General features: G+C 42.6%; 1 protein-coding gene across 4 annotated transcripts in view; it reads right to left on the reverse strand.

The window, feature by feature from the left end:
• The window catches only part of FGFRL1 (fibroblast growth factor receptor like 1), a 167,652-nt gene that overhangs the window by 68,871 nt on the left and 81,637 nt on the right, over positions 1–17,144 (reverse strand). The gene's annotated exons all lie outside the window — the stretch shown is intronic.

A 17,144-nucleotide genomic window follows, 5' to 3' on the forward strand; every position in this document is an offset into this window, starting at 1 on the left:
GAACACAGTCCCTCCAGGGGTACACACGTGTCGTATATAAGACCCAGGTAGAAAGCAATAACCAGTGGCACACATGGTTAAATGGTCTGCTTAAATACAAGAACCAGGATTAAAATCCAGGGTTTTAATTCCTTGCCTCGTGTCCAACAGGTTGTGCCACCCCTGTCTCTGGGGTCATGTGCTGACCATAATTCAGATTATGGAGGACCAAGGTGAAGTTACATTAGGCTGGGCTCATTCCACTCGTGGATGCACACACCTTTTACCAGCTTATCAGTCCACATAAACTTTTAATGAAAATTGAGATTTCTCTATTTCTTGGCCTCTTCCTCACATGTATATCAAAGTCAAATCAGCATCACCAAGATGACAGTGAGCATTGAGAGTCATCAGCAAAGAAAAAAGTCACAATATTTTACTTCTCTTTTTTGTCTATTAAAGAAAAAAAAAGCTGGTTTTCTTCTCCAGAGGTGTTCTAGGGTATAGTATCAGCTTATTTAATCACTCTGAAGATGTTATAATGCCTGTGTCTCAGCCAGAGATGCTCAGGATACCAGAGCACTACAAGTTATTATTTGATCACTTTTAATAACAAAAGCAGTCTAACATCATAAACACTACCCAAAAAGCACTCCAAAGCACATAAATCACTGTGAGGAGAAAAGCAGAAGATCTAAAAGGAAGGGAGCTCACAGGGAAGGAAGAGACTACGACTACAGAAAATGTTTTATGGTGCTCTTAATTATTTTACCCCCACAATTCCCTACAATCTGCTGCCTTTAAATTTTCTTTTTCACAACAGAGAGAGCATTTGAGACAGGAGCAGGCATTTGGTTCAGCTGTCCACTCTCAGCCCTGCAAAACCACAGGGCACTCTCTGTATTCCCACCTCCACCGTGCCGGGGAATGACATCAGCCCTGCTCCAGAGAGCTGGCGGGCCAACAAAAATAACTGTTACTGACCAAGAGCACTGTTGCAAGGAATATTTTTGGAACTGTACTCTGCATTCCTCCAAGTCCCCTGCTTCCTAGTCCAAACATATCATGGCCTAAAAATTCCTCACATTTTCTATGCAGTGTTTCCTTTGGGCTCGCACAATGGGGCAGTTCTTCTGCTCAGCAGCACTAGTGTTCTGGAAAGGGGAAGGGAAAAAAAAAAAAGGCTGCAGCACTAAATAACCCTAATGGCAACCACAAGGGCCACAGTGTTATTTTTAGGTCAGAAAAATGATGCAGAAGGAAAGTCACCTCAGAGTTACCTTCCACTGGCCTTTAGTGAACAAAAGTCCAAAGAATTTGGTTATTTCTTCCATGTGGTAGTAAGGGGACTCACCTATGTTTGTGGTGAAGACTCAGCTATTTAGTGGGGTTTTGCATGGAAGAAGGAGGCCAGGAGGATGTGGCATCTCCCTCTAACAGCACCTCCAGGACTGTGCAAAGGTAACAGAGACCCAAAGCCTCCTCAGCTCCGTGCTCAGCCGTCTCATCACTGCAAGAGGCACAAACCAACAGAGGCAAGTTCTAGGTTGTGACCACGCTGTGCAGCTGGCATCATCTTCCCAGAGGAGAACAAGAGGGTGGTGAAACACATCCCCAGCATCCCACCCAAGTGACACTTTATGATCCCTTCTACTCCCACATCTGTCAGTGTATTGGCATATGGTCATTTTGGAAATGACCAAACAAAGGAACTGGGCAGAATGTGTACAACTATAAATATTCCAGCCTAGGCCAAGCATTGGAAAAAAGCTTTTATTCCTTCTTCATACCCATTTCTACCATTTCCTTTTCTCCTTCACTGGAAGAATGCAATTTTCCTTATTATCAAGGTAAAAGTCATGGCTGATCTTGCAGGGAGAAGTTACATCTACCATCCAGTCCATGTTCTTCTCCAGCCCTGTCACAAGCACCACAATTTGCCCAGTCTTGGAACAAATTTCTATTTGAACAGAAACAGGCTGCTAAACAACATGTGCTTCACTGGCCAATACTTTGTTTCCTTTTTTAGCTGCCCAGATAAGAAAAACAATGCAGAGAAAAAAACTAACAGAAGGCATAAAGAGGCCACTTATTCTACCAGTGTTCTGCACAAGGTTTAGAAACTTCCTCTGCCTTTTAGTACCTCTTACTCCACCAGTGCTTGATCAACTTTAGACTCTTCAGACTCTAAAGGCTGGGACTTGCCTTCTGCTGTGCCCTAATCTCCCCATGCATAGTTGGGCCTGGAAGCATGTGTATTTTAAAAATAATTGTTTTAAACTGTTTTAAATAATTTTTAAAGGTATTTGAATTCACCACATGTTCACAAACAGACCACTTGCCATGAAACTGTTTTCAAACACAGGGAGAGTAAAGCAAATTCACTCTTTGGAGTGTTATAACTGAGAGATGAGGAATGGGCTGGGAAATTACTATTTAGGTGGAACTAATTAGCAACAACTAAAACCTAAATGACAATGTAACCCACAGCCCCCTTGTGGGATATTCTAAAATGGCTGTGTATGTCTGAAACATTTCAAGGACTCTCATTATCTGCTTGGTCTACCATTTTCACAGCTCAGATAAATACGTATTTTCTACCACAACGTGCAGCTTGGTGCCCTGCAGAATAATTCCCCAGCCATATGTTCCAGAGATACAGAAGCACACAAAATATGATCTCTTTTACTAGGCTAATAAAAATCAGAAAGTGAACTGCATAAATTTTATAGACCTCAAAGGTCTATCTTCTATTGGAAGAAACTGGGACTCCAGGCTACTGCTGGGCACCATAACACAGAGAAAAATATTTATCAGCTGCTTTGGAAAACCCACCAGACAGAAGTCACCAGCAAAGCAAAATAACACAACTGTAAACTCACCTGAATCTTTCCTCTCTGAGGAGCTCTTTCACGTTTCGGTTTCCACTTGCAGATTAACGCTTGCAGAGCCACAAGGGAAAACGGGCCAGCCAGCAAGGAAAATACCTCTGCCTCTTGGAGCCTACCCCGAGCAGGCAACTCTATACGATGAGAATGCAAAGTGCCAGGGCTCTGCACTGCTGTGCTGAGCCCGCTCTGTGTCCTGACAGGGGTCACAGCTCCCTCCAGCTCAGCCGGGCTGGGGCCGCTCCGAGGAGAGAAGGAGAGAAGGCACCTGCTCTGTGCAGAACGTCCTGCTGGTTCCCTAGGGTGATCAGGGAACCTGCTTGTGATCCCTTCCTGAAATGCACCAGCCCTGGAGGTGCTACAGTGACACTGAGAGCTCTGGGGTATGTCAAACACAGCCCTCACGCATGTGCTGCTCCTTGCTGAGCTGGATACAGGAGATGGGAAACCCAAATGCCTCCTGAAAACTCACTTCCAAGCCAAGATGGTCGCCACATGGATACAGCTTCTCCTCAAAACGAGGGGAGGCAGAGTGCAAAAACACAGGAGCGGAGAAAATGGAAAGATTCATGCAATTTTTTCTCTAGGGAAACCAAAGTGCTGAGCTGATGCTTTTATAAAGCTGAATGATTGGGCAAAAGGTGGGAAGAAGAATCCATTGACTGTCAGATTGGTGAAAGTGGGAAGATGCTGAATACTGGAGATCTGTTTCAAAGGAAGACATCTGTGTATTTGTTGTGACTGGCTTCCACTTATGTAATTTGCAACTAATTTAGTCCCAAATTCATTAGCTGATTTTCTGTGTTTCTGACAAAAGAACAAACAAAATCCCTCCCTGGACTTGTAGAGTGGAGGGAGATTTCAATAGCCTTGTCAGGTTTGGGGGAAACAGAGAGAGAAGTATTGAGACAAAGTTCCTCAAGTGAGATTAACCTAAACAATCTGAAGTATTCTGCACAGGAGAGACAGGGAGTCACACAATCAGCTTAGCCCAGGTTAGTGAGATGAGGAATCCATTCCCACAGTCTAGTGGAAAAAAACAGTGGGTGTCTTCAGCCCAGCTTTAGTCCTAGTTTCAGTGCTAAAAGACAGAACAAATTGATCTGGCTCATGACTTTGACATTTGCTCTGCTATCAGCATCAGCTCTATCTGATAGGATGACACTGCTTAAGCTGTGGTAGCCAGAGGAAATCCAATGCTGAGGAAATGGACATTCATTTAATGTTTATCTAGGATCAGCTCCACCAATGAATTCCAGATGTTGGCTTTAATTGTCGCACTCTGGTATGTTTAAGCAGCAGAGTTCGTAAGGCCGATTTGTAAATCAGTCTGGCAGACTCATACTGAATCCCATCTCTGCCAGCTTTTCTAAGTCAGGGGATGCTCTTAAAATGTTAAGTACTTAATGTGTCTGCAATTTAAAAATGAGGAAAGATTTTTTTTTTTTTAAATCCCTCCCTTAATGTTTTTTTTTCTTTTGCTCCTCTGTCCTTCATTTCCTTCCCATAAAACTGCAAGACTTGCCATTCCCTTCAAATGAGTCCAGTGAATTTCCAGATTTCCAGATGAGTCCTAAAGCTAAGGAGGACAGGTATCAGGATGCAGTCCTGCAACACGGGTGGGGCACCCTGCTCATCATTCACATACATTCCTTACGAGTAACTCCATCAATTTCCCACCACAGCCAATGGCAACTGCATGCATGGACTACATCCAACCGCAGTGTTCCTGATATTTGAGCCTCCAGTTTTCATAAACTGGGAAAAAAATAATTCATTACTGCAACCTTGGGACTGTCTCAGTTCTCAGCTTCTGTATCCTTCTAGCGCGAGTTTAACTGTTACAGCTCATATCCAGAGGTGGTACAGAAATGGCTTTCCTATTCTGAATCCCAAAGCATCATATGAGCTCCAAGTCAGACACCAGCAAACCTAGCAATGGTTTTGTTCTCAGCACGACTTCGCACATCAGCTGAATGTGATGGACTATTGTTAGGGAATTCCTTATTGCCACAGCCAGCTTACCAGTCAGGCCTTGCTTACAGGAAAGAAAATTATTCTAAAAGATAGCTTTCAGGTACCATGTCCCTACTGACTAGGGCAGACACTACAGCTCATTAAAACTCTTTTAAAACCAGTTTTCTCAATTTCCCTTCAAAACACCTGCTTCTGAGAAAGCACCTCAGTATTCAACACATGTGAACCCTACTTACATTTTCCCAGGAATGTGTGCTTAGTACACACATTTTTCAAGAAGTGTCACTGGATGGTTAGGTAAGGTTTCAAAGCTTTCAGCAATGGCAATATTCATCCCATGGAATTTCATGGGAATTCTTCAAAAGGGGTTGACTCAGCCTCGGCTGACTGCTTTTGAAAAACTCCCCTTTATCTGCTATCTTTGATGGTCCCAGAGATAAAATGCTGAAAGTTCAGTTTACCATCCTCCTTTAACACTACAGGCCTCTAAGTGGGGTCCACTTCTCCCCTCAGTAAGAACATGAAAAGTGTTTCACTCATGGCCTGAGTCATACTATATTTGAAGAGAGGCTTGAGAAAAGCAGTGGCTAAAAATCCACCTACTACTCAGAGCAGAGACCAAAGTATCAGCAAAGAGCTGGCCCTATCATCTCCTCTTAGCCATGGTTTAGCTTTTGAGGCTGGAGAAAAATCCCACTGCATTACAGTAGCAGGTGCCCCAAAATAGGCAGGGTGAAGTAAACAGTCTTGAAAATACTTTCCACGGGGCCATAAACAAGCCAAGCACAAAAGCAACACCATCCCCAAAAGTTAAATCATTATCACTGCACATCCTGCAGAGTGCTGGGGTGGCACCAGGTGTCATGTCACATCTGCAATATTAAAAAGTCAGAACTCCATATGGGAATAAACAAACTGGTTATTTCTCCACAGGAAACAAGCTCCCTGTACCAAGTGTCATAAAAGCTGGTGCAGAGTTCCAGCGAGATAGTTGTCAGTAGAATACTCTAAAAAAAGATTACAGCAGAACTAACAGGAATGACATGCAGGCATCTTGTTGATTTTTATTCCTCATGTCTGTAACTATTTCTGTGGTCCATAGAATATGAGAAAAAATTAATAGATTTGGCCCAAAACACAGAAGAGTGCTTTGTCCAAATACGAGGTGGGAAGGATCTAGGGAAAAGAGTTTCTCCTTCAGGATATGCCAAGGATATGACATGGCTTTGGAGGAGCAGAGGTGCTGTCACAGGATTTGCAGTATTCCCTCCCTTGCTGAACGTGATGAAGGGTGGCAAAAATGTCACTTGTGAGCAGCCCAGTGTGCAGCCCATCCTCCTGATAAGTGTGGAGCTTTGAATACAGGCAGGGCCAAAAATTCTGAAGAAAAGTTAACACAGGTCAAACAAATGAATAGCAATAACCACATACAAGGCATAACTTGTGTATTTGAGATTTAACAGGCTAAGTCATAGTTGAATATGTCCATGACACAGCTTTTGTCTAGAACAAGGCTAAAAAGTATCCAAATCGTTCCTTGTGAAGGGATGTGAGATACACAGGAGCTCTGACAGAACTGATTATGTTCAGAGGCCAAATTCCTCTCTCATGCAATTCTACCCATCTACCCCTGAAGGATGTTGCTCTTTTGTCTGTTTATCAAGGCAAGGTCTCAAGGGGCCACCACAAAATCCTCCATAATTATCCAAGGACAGAGCACCCAGAAAACAACACCATCTTTTTGAAGGTCACACAGGCCTGTTTTTACAATGGTCTTGGTCAGAATTTCTCAGACACCTCCCTAGAGGCTCTGAAAACCATCCCAGAGGAAAGGGGGTGATGGAGTCCCTACAGATGAAGCCATTGTGAGCAGGACACAGTTCCAATGTCAGGAGCATGCTCAGCACTTTGCTTGAATTTCAAATCAAAGACACAGACCAGCTTCTCAAAATTCACCATCAATATTTTCACTTCCCAGAAGTAAAGGCTGCTGCATCTTCCAAACCTCCTTGAAGGAAAGGGATTAACAAAACCACACTCAAACCAAAGCAGCTCACAAGAGACCTTGGCTGACACAACCTTCTTGATCCTGTTGCCACAAATTTCTCCTGGGTTGGAGTTTCTCCTGCCAAAGAACATGCCAGGGCTACCAGGAGGAGCTGCAGTGGGCTTGCAGTTGTCAGGAGACACTGCAAACAGAGCACAAACACCGGGCTGTGCTGGGGATTGGGGAGGCGTCGTTCTTCTCCTCCATCAGATTCCTGGAATTGTTCAGCAGGGAATCCCAGCCTGCATCTGAAGTGGATCCAAGCCCCCCAGTTCCCTACCAGTGACCAAGGAGGACTGCCACCAGTTCTCCTCTCTCCTGCCAGCTGCACATTCAGCAAAGGTGAGACAAAGATCTTTGTCTACTTCAGTGCCAAGGTCACTGTAATTTTTTCCAGCTTGAAAAAAATCCAATACAAAACCAACATGCCAGGTCACATTGCTTCTCTTTAAGAAGAGAAACATTCAATATTGGACTAAAGAAAATTCAATGAAGAATTTGGTGGTGATGCTTTTCCAAATCAAAATAGTTTCGCAATGGAGGATTCAATGCCAAATATTTCAAAGCCTTTTGTTGACAATCAAGCAGAAAACTGACTCAACTCAATAGCTCAAATAACTTGACAACATTTTTCAGGGAAACAATGAACTGGAAGAAAAAAAAGCAATGAAAGTCCTACGCATCATTTCAATTGTGTGATAAACTCAGACTTAGTGGTTTGGTTGGCATGAAGAGATCAGAAAACCATCCATATTCTGCATTTTTTGCTCTATAACCTAACAACCTTCAGTGTGTCTGTAAGAACTTCATATATACACACAGGAACAAACATATCTGAAGCAAGATCAAAGAAAAGAAGAAAAGAAAAGAAGAAAAACATCAACTGCCTTTGTTGCACTGGATCATTGCAATAGAAAATAAAATAATTTGTTTCCCTGTAATTCACATGAAATATTTTCTGTACAGGCCTGTTAATAATTTAGCTTGATATTAAACAACAGCATTGTTTTCACTGTTTGTCTCCCTATTGTTCTGCCACTTGCAGTAATTTAAAACAACCCAGAAAAATCACAGACAGATGCATTGTGCAGAGGACAGATGTGCTGACCTACACAGCACTTTAACAGCTACGCCTGCTAAGTGCATTTATGTTCTTTGCTTTTTCCTGCATCTTAAAAGAAGATTTTCTTTAAAACATTATCTCAAGAGCTACAAAATACATCCTGGGAGTAGAAAGTGAAGGGATAAATTCTGTGTTATCTGACTCCTTTTACTGCTTATTTCTCCCCTCTTTTCCTTGGCTTCAGTGCAAGGAACAGGTTCCATCCCGCCAGAGCAACCAGAATAAAACTGACATTTTATGAGTGGAAACAGTCCAAGGATGGTGGCTTATGCTCTTAACAGCCTGACATCTCAACCTCTGAAAGCAGCAGTGGTGCTGCTTCCAGTGGCTGCAGAACACCTTAAAAAGCAGCACAAACTGACAATGAAAATAAACTACGGTTGCCGCACTGCTGGAGTCTGGCAGCCCTTAACAAATACAGCAGCATCTGGGTGTTAAAATACATAAATCTGTCATCATTACCAGGCTAAGGGGTCGTCATTCTATTCTCAAAATAAAAGAACTGTGCATAATCAGTAGGGCAGGGAGTTCAGAACAAAGTACGCCTTTTACAAACTCTCAACTGCTGATAGATGGATGTTTGCAAGGGACTTAATGTCTTTAACAGGGTACGTTTAAGAAGGAGTGTAGGTTTCAGAACTCCTGGGATTAGTACTTTTTTTTTCCTCTTCTTTTCCAATTTTATTGCCAAGAAGTGTATAATGTAAACACTCAGGTCTTCTGACTATGAAACCCACATTATTATAAAGAATGAAGAATCAAAGCCATCTAGCACAACGATATTATTCACGAAGGACAACACAGAATATGTTCCTCCTCTCATCGAACAAAAATAAATTGGATTTTAAAATAGGTCTGTACACTAATTTTCAGCAGTTTTGTTGATTTTTATTTTCTTTTTTTCATCTTTTTCTTAATGTGGATGCCAAAGACAGCACAGGAAAGGCAGAGAACCAGACCCTACAGGAATGTAAAAATACAGCTCCTCAGCAACCATACATTTTAACGGGCAACATACCTACATGCATGGATCAACAGGCAGCATGTGAGCAATTGGTGCTGTGTACGTGCACTTACACATAAAAATGCAGTCTCCAAAAACAACATTCAAGCTATACATTATAAACTGGTCCAACTTGGCACTGCTCACTCTATAATAAATATTCTTCACTGTGCTTTAATTTACAAGTGTGCCTTTTGGGTATTTCTGAGTTAACTGATACCAAAGGGAAAATTTGGCTAAAACCCCACTATCTGTGGTATTTACTGTGCAAACTGAGGACAGAAGAGCTGTGTGGTGGCACAAGGGAATGGGGCACGGTGCTCTGGCACAGACCACCTGGAGACACTGTGCCCATGAAGTTCAACTCATCTTCTGTGGTCCTCTGAGTCCAGTGAGGCCGTGCTAAACCCTTCACTCCCAGCTTTCAGCAAGAAGCAGAGGGAGGAGCACAACTTCCAAGGAAAAACTGTCAGGAATAAGGGACGACAGCAGTAGTTGTAGGGAAGTTAACAGAGGGACCCTGCTACTTAGAGAAGATAAGCCATCTTGGATGCTTGGCAAGGTGGGAGATATCTCAAAGCTGCTGATGGCCACGCCTGCAATTAGCTTGATGTCTTCTCATGACTTGGGGTGCTAGTAATTAAAAGACTCCTAACTACTATAGTAAACCTTGACTGGGAATCTAGACCACCTTTGGAAAGCCTGCCTTCCACACACATATAGATCATCAGCTTGGAGCAGGGACTGCCTTGGCTTTACTCAGGAACACAGTTATTTCTCAGCATTGTGGATATGCAGATGCGGACAAATCTCTGGCTGAGCACAACAGCACTGCACTGTCAACAGAGAAATTCCACCCACTGCCCATATGGAGGATTGCACCAAGACAGCTCTGATTAATAAAGTCAGAGGCAAGAGACGTTTTTAGCCTCAGACAAACTGACGAGAAAAACCCAACATGAACACCACAAACTCGCTGGGATCAGAGGCTCTTTCTATTAATATCATTTAACAGAAGGAAGCCATAAATTGCTCAGATCAAACACGGTTTTAATGTCAGCCTGCCTGGTATTGTGTGCTGCTTTCATTCCCAAACAATATTCATGCAGCAAGCAGAGCTGCAGCTTGCTATTTGCACGGGTGTAGCAGCCACTACATACTCCAAAGCATCTGCAAAGGATTGTGGGCTAAATGCATCCATATGTCCTGCATGCCTGGGATTTACACTGGCTGCAGCTCTGGTTTGCCACAGTCTGCCACAGGATGGAGTATGGGGGGAAATTATATATCCATACATATATGTATGAATTTCATGCTTACATCCATGGAAAAAAAATCTTTTCATTTCCTTTAAATTGTGAACAGGTGTTGTCACCTTCTTAACTTGGCTTCTATGTTACAGCTTCACAAAGGGAAAAAAGAGATCTACTCGAAACAGTGAGGCTTTTGTTAGCCAGAACATGATGTATTGATAAGCATACTGTAAAGTTTGTTATAAAATCAAATGAAACTAATAAAACCAAACAAAGATCTTGTAAAAACTGTGGACATTATACAGCATTAGCACTGAGCTACATAATAGATCTGGACTTGGAAGAAACAAAACTGCTGCCCAGTTGTGGTATTTTCCAGCCTTTTTCACCCATTCACCAAGACCATTGGTCAAACCACTCAGTGTTACATTTTTGATCAGTCATTTTTAGGATAGATACAGCTAATACTGGCACCCACATCATCACCTCTTTATGGAGCAAGCTTTTCAAGAACAAATTGTTATGGGCTGTTGTGACATCAGTCTAGCGCAGCACTCATCAAAATGATGAAAACTAGTGAAATTGTTTCCCTGTAGCAATGCAGCAATAGTCACAACACCTTTTCATTTCAGCATATTTCCTTGTCCTCCTTTCCTCTCCCAGGACAGTGGACATTTCACAGCTGTATACATTGGACAGGGAGTTTGTTGGACTCCAAGATGGATCTCTCAAATGAGGAAGAAGTGAAGTACCCCTGAAATTCAGGGGGTAGGAACACTGATTGTTTTTAGATTTCTTTTCACATGCTTGTGCTGTCCCTGTGCAGCACCAAGCTTGGTCAGGGCGTGTGTCTTTATGCCTATGCTAATGAACACTGAGAAGGAAGAGCCCTTGCTTGGGTGAGGACATCATTAGTCAACGATGAGTCACTTCCAGTGGAAAAGGAGCTGCACTTCCAAGTGAACAGCTTTAAGCTAAGAGTTTGCACCAAAACATGAAAACACTCACAGTTCACTGACTCCTCTACTCACTGGGATCCATTCATGCCCCTTTCCAGTCTCTTCCCACAGGCTGGCATGAAGGATTCCCTCACCTGGCAACACCAGTAAGGCAGCTCTTGTAAGAACCAAACCCCCACCTACACCTCCACAGAGGGTGACACGGTGGCACCTCATCACATGTTGACAAGAAGTCCTTGTGCAACCGTTCCAGTGGCCGGGTCTTGAGAAGGCTCCCCTCTTCTGCCCAGCTCCCAAAGGCCCAAACCAATCTGAGCTTTAATTAGCACCACAACCATTACTAAGCATCAGTGGCTATGGCCAGATCCTCATCTGGTGTTAATCACCTTGCATGTGCACAGGAGGCCACCAGCGTAGATCCAGCTGCTGGACTGGGGCCTTAACAAACTAAACACGAACTTTGTAACTGTTTATTGTCACAAGGAACTCTTCATTTCCATCTAACAACTGACTAATCATCATTAGCCATGATTATATGCCCTGTGATTGTGTTAATGGTCCCACACTGGATGGACTGCCCTTTGCACTTCATGTTGAAGTAAATGCACTAAAGACATTTTGCTAACTCCATAACATGATCAGCACAGGCTATACCACCTTGTTCTCAAATGCAAAAACTGCCTATTTTCTCCCTTTATTTTTGAAGTATTGACTCATTTCAATTTTTGCTTAGCATTAGCAGACCCTTGGAGCACACATTGCTGACTCAGTGTTGATTCACATCTTCTTGCTGAGCACATCTCTCTGTGGTCCCCAGAGTTTCTTAAGAGGCCAAAACCCAAACATAAATGAATTTGTCATGCTTTTCCAAAATGGCTGGTGGCACCTGACTCTGGGCTAGAAATGTTTTCTCAGCTTTTGCACTGTAAATGAATTCTGAGACACGGATTGATGACTTCATTGCAGAAGTGTAATGCAAACCATGTTTTACTGTACTTGATTTTTTTTTCACACAGTATTTTCTACTCCTACAAGCAGAAAAAAGAATGTAAGAATAAATATCCATTCAGACAAGGCCATGAATTTTTTCAGGATACTTATGCTGACTGTTTAAAAAAAAATGGTTATTTTAATGCAAATTTTTCACACATGCCTGTTATCAAAGAGAGCTGTCTTTGGACAAGCTGTAAAAAAGCATAAAATAGCAGTTGGCTCAGCAGGAAAAAGCTACTTTAAAGATAAATCATCTGATGTCAGGGCAGATTCTTGAAGCAATCAGTTGCAACAGACAGACAGCAGACATTTAACAGCAAATTTGATTTGTCTGAAAGTGAGATGTAGCTCAAATTCTGAACAGCCCATCAGCAGTTTAGGACAACAAGCTGCATTTTTCCTCCTGCTCTCTGCATCAAGACTTTACTACTCTACAGCCCAAATGGGGCCAGGCACCAGGGGGGATATGAACAGGACAGATGATGGATTCTTCACCAAAATATCCCTAAAAAAACCCCAAAGAACAAAATAAACAACTGCAGCAGTGAGAGATATAGGGCAAGAAAAAGAAATTCAGAAGCTGTTTCTTGGACTTACATGTTGATTTTTTTTTTTTTTTTTTGGCTGAGATGCACCCAGGCAAGATGGGTCCTTGGCAGTTTAAAAACACCAAGTGAAGCAAGAAGGTTACAGCCCCAAACTCTTGATGCTGCCTTTTTTTTTTTTTTCCCTTTGCTACAGAAAGCAAAGTAAGAAACATGGATGCAGATGTGAAAATGGAGACAGTTTGATCTTTCATCACCTGGTTGAGCAACTGATTCAAGAAGTATTTACTGGCAGCACCTGTAGCAATAGCCCCACATGTTGTAATGCTGGCACACCTTGCAGGATTTGGCCTACAACACTTCTGCAAGTGAAAAGTCCTCTGTGCTGTGTATTAGTGAAAGAGGTCATTATGTTACTGCATAAATATTTACCTATAGTCTTTCCTACAGCTGTTCACAAACAATTTTCCCTTCAGAGAATGTCCAGACTCCTGGAACTCAGGATACTGTTTATTATTGCAGAGAGAGAGCAGTAATGGAGGTCCTCCAGCACTTCCATGTTAGAATGCTAGAATACTTTGTTTTCTCAGTTATTTTTGAGTCAGGAAAAGCTCACCCATTTGGGCTAAGTTTTCCCAGGGAGGGCCTGGTGGCTGGAGTGTGGCTCCATGTGTGCAAACTCACATTTTGGCCAAGCTGGCCACAGCTCGACAGAGGCTTCAGTTACACCACCACCTGCTATTTTTTTTCTGCAGAACATGCCTCCCTTCAGCACACAAGGTGGACAGTTTTCAAACAAGGAGTAGCTATTCAGCACTTTCTTTCTTCCTCTTTGGCCTAAAGTTTCCTTTTAGAGCACACTGGCAAGGAATTTTTTAATTATGCAGTAAAGAAACCACAGGTTCCAACCAACCACCTATAAATTAAATAAAGTTACTTTTCACACCTTTAGAATTAATTCACTTGAGGAAAAAAAAGATAAGATTTAATGGGCATCATTGAAAATATAATTTTTGGGAAAGGTATAGCACATTTGTTTTGATGAGCCACACATAATTCTCCAAAATAAGGAACCATTGTACTTAATAACTGCAATGTAATTAAATACTGATTAAAGTTCCTCTTCCAGCATTTGTAAATCCGTCTGCAGTGTAATTGGCATCCCAAATCTTGTGGTGAGCCACAAAAACTATTATGGATAGCTAAGAGAGGAAATTGTAGTTTTGACTTATATTGGTAATCTGCTTTTACTGGCTTACATTTCATGCAGGGCTGTATTAGAGCAGGATTCCTTGGATCTTTGGGATCCAGGCCCTGCAGTCTGAGAAGATGGGGAAATAAGCAGGGCAGAAACCAATTGCTACCATCTGGGTTGGCAAAGCCTTTGTTTGAGAATGATGATCAAAACCCCAGAATAAGAGAAGATTCACTTCCAAAAGAGCAGCTAGGAAGATGCAAGATTAGGAGGAAAAGATTTTAGTATGTGTTATGAAGTAGGAATTGTCTTTCAGGGAGAGATTTAAGGGATTTAGACTCAACTCTGAGCCTCAGCTCCTATTTTATGTGGTCTTGGCCTAATCACCTGGTCTCTCTTTATCTCAGTTACCATCTGTAAAATCACTGTAATCCATCTCATCTGCACTTCCAGACTGAGAAGTTCTCCAGCCAGGCAAGCTGGAGTCCTGTCTCCAGACATGCAGAGGCACACCTAAGTCTGCTCTGCTTGTGCACTCAGCTGGCTGGCTGCAAGCAAGACCCATCCTGAAGCCACAAAGGGACATTCAAGCAGCCTTACAGCTGAATTATTACATCTCACAGCGTCCAGCCAGGGAGCTCATCTCTGCCACATCTGCTGGGCCCCCCAGTGTTGGAGGATCCACTGACCTTTTTACTCCTTTGTACAACGTCCCAGATTTCTGCTGGTTCTCTGTACTATTATGGAATACAGTGGCTAGTAAAAGTTAAGATTAGTAAGAGTTAATAGCAGTGAAAGCAGGCAGAGAGGTTGGATGGTGCTGAATTTAGTCACAGCTCTCTGTAGGATTTATAAACCATCACCTTATTCTGCTGCAGCCTCCATGTAAATAACACAGGGGTGACAGCTCCTCACTTGCCAGTGGTGTGGCAGAGCTGAGTTAGAATTATACAGCATAACTCCAAAACCTTTCAATCGGCTACTGAGTATTTTCCAGATATTGATTAAATTTCCAGAATGCTCTCATGTCAACATGAATTATATTCTTTTAAGCCCTAGTGTTTCATGAATCATTTAATGCAGTTCTAGATCTAATATCTTAACCACCTTGCCCATGTCTGACACCTGTGTGCTTTTACATGTTTGGTGTTAGCAGTAAAGTTGGAATAAGAGGGACTTTTCTCCTTTGAAGGAGTGGGAAAATAGAGAAGCCATATGGTTAAAAAGCCTAATGAAGTTTTGTGCTTTCCAGAGCACAAACAAAACAGCTCCATCAATTTGATCTCCATCATCAAAACTGACATGCAGTTGGTTTTAAAACACTGCCTCCTTCTCGAAAACCAACAAGGGATTGATTTTCTCTCAACCAAAAGTATTTTCACCAAGACGAACACAAGCATCTGGTCTTTGCATTAAATGTCTGGGTCCTTTGAAAGAGTAAGTCAGTGATACCTTGTGTTTACTTGCAGAGCTTGACAAGAAAGACACAAGGGGAACATTTGTTTTCAGGGGAAACTGCTCCAGTGAAAAGCAATCGGTTTGAAACGCTACATGAACACAACTGCACCACCAGAGACAGGGGACGTAAGTAATCCATCAGAAATGGTCTGAGCAACAAGAATGCACAAGGGCACACTGTGAGACAAGGAAAGAAGGTGAAAAATAGTACAAAAAGTACTGGGTTTGGCCAGTATTTACAACAAGGATGCGTGGAAATGAATGATACTTCAGCCCATATGTCTGACACAGATTTAGGTTAAAGTTACCCTTTTCTTGGCACTCGGGGATCAATATTTGTTTGCATAGGGCTCAATCTCACACCCACAGAGGCCAGTGGGAGCTTGCCATTTCCTTCCATAGATGCCTGATGAGGCTCTAAATAACAAGGGTTTCTGCCCAGGGCTTTTCAGTGCCAAATATAATGAATACTATTGTTCTTAACACAATTATATTTGATAATCCAATTTCCCTGAGCAACTGAATTGGAATTTTTGTCCCAATCTTTCCTGAATTCTAGTCCAACATTTATCCTGTGCCTCCTGGCTTTTTGTTTTCATTTGCTTCTGTTGTGCTACCAAGAATAGGCAGAGCCTTCTTTGACTTACAGGTACCTTGATGCCTCTACTCTGGAATAATGGGATATGGCTTGAGTTTTATAAAAGATAGAGAATGACACAAGAGATCAAAGACTTTGGCAACTTCCACGTACTGCAAAAGCACAAGCTGGACTGAAGCAGTCTCCTATAACATTCATTTCTCCACAACCAAGAGTTTGGAGTCTGTATAGACATGACTCTGTAAGAGTATTTCCACCTCACCCAGTTTGTTCAGTGTAGCACAGAGAAATGGATAAATGTGGCTAAGAAAGAGATGAAAGGAAAACCAAATCCTCAAACTATGTAAACCAAGACGACTTTTGCAGCTCTATCCCACTGATGCTACAGGAGTCACCAAAGGTTTCCCTCACAGAAGCATCTCTTTCCAGATAAGATATTTACATTCTGGTCCCTTTCTAACACTGGCTGTGCAGCAAAGTGCATTCTCCAAGAATCACCCTGTTATCAGGTGATAATCCTCCATCCAGCAGCACCAAGTGTCTGCCACATGCCCTGAGCCCACAGCAGTTTCCCCTCCTGCTGCAAAGAGGAAAAAGGAGAAATGGAACAAAACCAGGCCAAGAGCCAACCAGTAGGCAGATGGAAACTGCCCTAAACTCTGTCTTCACTCCCACCATCTCAGAGAAACAGAACTTCATAGACCAGATGCTCAGGATCAGGCAAAAGGTGAGCAAGATATCTGATCTCATCCCCTGCTTTGTAACCCTCCCCTTGGCTCCCTCAACATCCTCTAACACACTGATTTTCACTCAGCTCTTTTCCTTCTTCCAGCCAAGCACCAAAGAGCACACTTCTGTGGCAGCCCCTGCAGAGGAATCTCTGATTACCCAGAGAAATGTCTCTGGGAGACTTTGGGAATGCTCAGCCCAGCAAGTGGCCCCAAAATCTCATTTCTGGGCCAAGCAAGCCTTTTGAAAATGGTCAAAAGCATTGCCAATGAACCCATGGTCACTGAGACAGCATCTGAAGCTTTTTTAATCCTGCCTCCACCAAGATGATTTCTCAGGAGCCGAGCATCCCTGGGTTACATGCCAGGTCAGAGCTTTGTTTCAACCCAGATATTAT

This window comes from Haemorhous mexicanus, chromosome 4, assembly GCF_027477595.1.
Source record: "Haemorhous mexicanus isolate bHaeMex1 chromosome 4, bHaeMex1.pri, whole genome shotgun sequence".
Taxonomy (NCBI): domain Eukaryota; kingdom Metazoa; phylum Chordata; class Aves; order Passeriformes; family Fringillidae; genus Haemorhous; species Haemorhous mexicanus.